At 49.9% G+C, this 5,037-nt stretch overlaps 1 pseudogene; it reads right to left on the bottom strand.

Moving 5' to 3' along the window:
* Nucleotides 1-264: 264 nt before the first annotated feature.
* LOC101590768 lies at nucleotides 265-884 on the bottom strand (annotated as a pseudogene).
* Nucleotides 885-5,037: the final 4,153 nt, after the last annotated feature.

The raw sequence follows: 5,037 nt of genomic DNA, 5'->3' as shown, positions 1-5,037 counted from the left end.
TGAGGATGCCACCCAGGGCCTTCACAGCGGGCTACATCTCCAGCCCATCCATTCGCTCACCATTTGTTTGAGACAAGTGCTCACTTAGGCACTCAGTTGGCCAGGCTGGGCTCGGACTGGTGGTTCTCCTGCCCCAGCCCCACAGAGTACTGACGTTGCGGGCATGCACCCCACACCCAGCTCCGTGTCTGCTTTCTTTTTTTTTTTTTTAACTGTACTAAATTGTTTATTAGGTTATGAATTTTACAAACATCACTTATATTGTTAGCGGTAATGGTGGAGCTGGAGAATATTACGCCTTTTCCAAGCTGCATGGCAAGAACCACCAATAGTGTGGTGGAACTTGTGGCCCTTTCCAAGGCCACACTCTTGCTGCCTGCAGATGTCAGCCCAAGCGTCTCCCTGTGCTTATGGACTGGTTTGGTGATCCACTGGGTATCAGGATTTCTTTTAACAGCTTTGTGGAATGAAGCAATAAGGATAACCTCAAAGAATTTGTATGTGGAATCGTCACCAGCCAAGCGAGCAGTTAGAAGTCTCAGAGCCCCACAGTGGCGTCCAGCTTGCTCCTCCGTAACAGACTGAAGGCTACGAACAAGCTTCAGCTGGTTAATGCCATGATGGACAGGCTTGCCGTAAGTTACTTCCTGAGGAACGGGAACGGGATGTTTGTGGCCACCACGGCGCACACGAATCCTGCATATGACATACCCTTGCTTGGCCTTGTATCCCAGTCTGTGAGCTTTGTCCGGCCGGGTGGGGCGAGGAGCCCTGCGGAGCACCGAGAGCTGGCGGTACTGCCAGCAGCGGACCTGCAGCAGAAAGCACATCACGTCGGACTGCTTCTTCCTCCATAGCTCCTGGACGTGCTTGTACACACCCATCTTGGCTTACCTGCCGCCAGACCCAGTACCTGCTTTCTAATGGACCTAGTGGTAGGAGGGTGTGACGGGAAAGAGTGAAAGTGGACAAGGCTATTGCCTTTTTGGAAAGATTCTAAAGTAACCAGGGCAGCAAGGCTCTGGGAAGAATGAGGAGGGGGAGAGAAGCTCAGGACGCCAAGCAGGGAGAGACTGGAATCAGTGCTTCATAGGAGAGAAGGAAAGGGGAGGTGGAGAGATCCATGCCTGGGAAAGAACCCGGCCACTGTCCTGAGTTGGTGCATGTGGCATTAGGTGGCCATGATGGACCTGCTATCTTCAAAACCTAGAAGAAAGTTGTTTTTTTTTTTTTTTTTTGCAGGAGACAGGGTCTCAGTACATAGCTCATACTGGCCTTGAACTCAAGATCTTTCTGTCTTAGGCTTCAGAGTGCTGGGATTGCTGGCACACGCTACCACGCTACCATGCCCAGCAGGGGAGAAAAAAAAAAAAAAAGATTTTTTTCTATTTGGAGACAGGTCTCAGATCACTAAATTGCCCTGGCTGATCTTGCCCTTGCAGCTCTCCTGCCTCAACCTTCCTGAGGACAGGACTACAGATCCACACCTCTGAGACAGGCTATTCTGAGCCATTTTTACTGCTGGGTTCTAGAATCACAAAGCCAAGCAGGATCTGCAATAATAAACAAATATGATACAATGTACACATAAATCAAAACATCACATGATATCCAATAACTGCGTAACAGGGGCCAAGGAGATGGCTCAGTAGAATAAGCACTTCCCTGGCAAGGGCAAGGGCCTGAGTTCAATCCTCAGTTCTGCAAAAATAAATAATAATAATAATAATTGTATAATTTGTTGTTGTTAAAACAGACGTGATATTTAAAAAAGGAAAGAAAGAAAGAACTTCAGGGTCTGTAGTGGATAGCTAACCAGTGGTCAACTTGTTACACCCAGATGAATTGAACTATCGTGGTGGTGCTGGGTGTGGGAGGCCCACCTGAGGGTCGTTGCGGGCAACATAAAAGTCAGAACAGGAAGAGCTGTTAGGGATGCTGCTTGGAGAAGCTGTTGGAGCTCTTGGAAGCCACTGGTTCTCCTGAGCTGCTCTGCTGCATGACCTTGTCATGCTAGCTTTCCTGATGGGAACTCAGCTTTCCTCATAGCTGGAGGAGCAGGGACCTCATTGCTGCTGAGGATGGCTGTGGTACTTTTGGGGAAGCTCTGGTTCGTACCTTGTCCTTGCTTCCTGGCTCCAGTGCAGATCCCTCAGCCTGCTAGCACAGATCCTTCATCCTGCCGGCATAGACTTTTGAGCTTCCACCACTGACCGGTGGATTTTCACAGCACAGATCGGTGGAGTGGGCCTGCATGAGACTTTGTTGTGGGCTCTAGGCCTCCAGGTGAATTGCAGAGGCATTGTTATGAGCTCTGGGTTTTCAGCTGGATTCATACAAGATGTTAAGATCCAGGCTGGATTCTTTGGTTTTCAGTGTGTGGACAGGTTTCCTGCACTCCTTATATACGATTCTTTGGGTGATTCCTTATAAAATAATATTATAAAAATGTGTCCTGTATTGTTCCACTTGCAAAAACCCCAAACCATGACAGAGTCCCTAGGAGTTGGAGCAGGACAGGAATTGAGTATCTATCCATCTTTACACAGTGATTCCTGGGGCAGGATGGCTGCTCCAGTGCCTGGCAGTGAGGCAGGAACTACTGATTTGCTGGTGTAGTGTATTCCAACCCTGCTTACCACACCATGCCAGCCTGGAGTCTTTTAGGCCTCTTCCTCACTAGCAAGAGCAATTCACAAGTGTTAGGGAGGCATTTTATTGAATACTGAAGGAAGTTTCTGGGAGTAGTGGCATAGGCCTATAATCCCAGCACTCTAAGCTGAGGCAGGAGGATTTCCCTGTGTTTGAGGGCCAGTCTGGGGCTACAGAGCAAGATTCTGACTCAGAGAGAGAAAGAGAGAGAGAGAGAGAGAGAGAGAGAGAGAGAGAGAGAGAGAGAGAGAAGAAATTCAATCTCTAGGGCCAGCCAGGTAGCTCAGTGGATTAAATCACCTGCTTAGGCATATGCAGGAGCTGGAGGTTTGATACCCAACGTGCTGTGCCTGCCCCACCCCCAGGGTGCACTGAGAAGGCAAATGAGACTGGGCTTGGTGGTGTGAGCCTGTAATCCCAGTGCTTGGGAGGCTGAAAAACAGGATGACTACGTCTGATCTGTATAGTGAGACCCTGTAGACCCTGTACTACAATACATTAAAATAAAATTAAAAAACTAAAAAAAAAAGAAATTCAATCTCTAAATGACAGTTAGAAATAAAATTGACAAAAGCAAGTATTCACTCATAGAAAGACTGTATCAATGGTTAGAAAATACAGTTGAAGGGCGGCCAGATAGCTCAGCAGACTAAAGCACCTGCTTAGGCAGGCACAGGGGTCAGGGTTTGACCCCTGGCGTGCTGTGCTGGCCCCGCCCCCAGGGCACACTGAGATGGTGATGGAGACGGGCACAGTAGCGATCTGTGTAGTGAGACCCTGTAGACCCTGCACTAACTACATTTAAAGAAAAAGAAAGAAACAGAGACAGAGACAGGGTCCGTCCTTTTAAAGTAAGCCTGAGTTCAATGCGGGAGCTGCACTGCAGCTGGAGTCCATGGCAGAGCTCTTGCCTAAGCTCGATGGAGGTCCTGCTTCCAACCCCAACACTGCAAATCAAATAATAGCAAAGGAAGACAAATATTGGGCAATTATTTGAGTCTACACAGACCGATAGAGCCTCTTCTTCCTCACTTCCATGACTAATAAAACATTTTGAAATCAGTGTACACCCATTGCCCTCACCTTGGGAAGGCTGAGGCAAGAGGATCCCTGAGAGTTTGAGGCAAGGCCAGGCTACGCACGTAGTGGGTTCAAAGCCAGTCTGGACTACATTGCAAGACTCTGTCCCATTCCCCACCTTCAATGTTTTGAGAAAAATTGAGTTGAGTGGTGATTTTCAATGGGACCTCCTGGAGGGTCTGGATTCTGGGGACTCTGCCTGTAGGGGGCTCCCAACCCTGTTTCCTCAGGCAAAGATGGCCACTTGAGGAGGCCAGTAGCATGCTACCCTCAGACAGCACGCTGTCAAGGGACCCAAAACTGCATGTGAAAGAACTTGACAAAGAATTCCGTCACCCTGCCCTTGTCTGTGGTCTTACCAGTAAAGCGCTGCTAATGAGGTGCTTATCTGGTTTTATTGCCCTCATTTTATTGCGCGCCCAATATAATCTTGGCCAGCTGCTCCCTTCAGGAGCTGGGCCTGCAGGCCCGAGGTGGCTCCAGTCTGCACCACTCATTTCTGGGCTGGTGGAGGGGAAATGACCCAGAGGGCTCAGGTTAGCTGAGTCACCTGAGGAGAAAGGAAATGACCTAAGATCTTTCCTCCAACACAGTCAGAAGCTCTGCACTAGGTCGCCCTCTCTCGGTGTCCAGTCTTGGGCCCTGCATATTGGGGGACATGGCAGGGGCAACACCCAGGAGCCACCCCAGCCCTGGGCCCAGGGCAGGGTGAGCGTAAGCAGGAAAGCCCATGAAGGGCCAGGAGGAAAGGAGCCCAGTCTTGGGTAAGGAATGGCAGGATGTTCCTGAAGCTTCACCTGGAGACTTCACTTCTCTGAAGAAAATCTGCCTCTCTCTCTCTCTCCCAGCCCCACCTATTACCTTTGTAGGAGCAGGTTGGCCCCCAGCAGCCCACATCCACAAATCCCCAGTTCCACTTCATGAGCCCTGGGTTCCTGCCCACAGCCTTCTAGATCCTTCCTGAGGCTTCCTCCTCCACCCTTTATGGAACAGCGCCTTGGGGTGCTCCCCAGAATGCTGCATTCTCTCCTTTATATCCCCAGTGCCCAGCCTCACCCCCACTTTCTGCTGCTGTTCTAACCACAGCCTCCTCCCACCCAGAGTGGGGGTGGTCAGGTATCACCTGCCTCTGGAGAGGAGGGCTGGGCAACTGGTCAGGGACTCAGACTTTGTAAAGAAGTTTCCTAGTTGTTCTTCTCAACTATTATGTTGAGATTTTTAAAATGCTGTAAATGAACCTGGGTGTGGTGGTGTACATCTGTAATCCCCGCACTGCGGAGGCTGAGGCAGGAGGACTGGGGAAGT

The sequence above is a fragment of the Octodon degus genome, unplaced genomic scaffold, assembly GCF_000260255.1.
Source record: "Octodon degus isolate 3935 unplaced genomic scaffold, OctDeg1.0 scaffold00114, whole genome shotgun sequence".
In the NCBI taxonomy this organism is placed as follows: Eukaryota; Metazoa; Chordata; class Mammalia; order Rodentia; family Octodontidae; genus Octodon; species Octodon degus.
The sequence above is the reverse complement of the archived record's forward strand: the minus strand, read 5'-3'. Positions and strand labels throughout refer to the sequence as shown.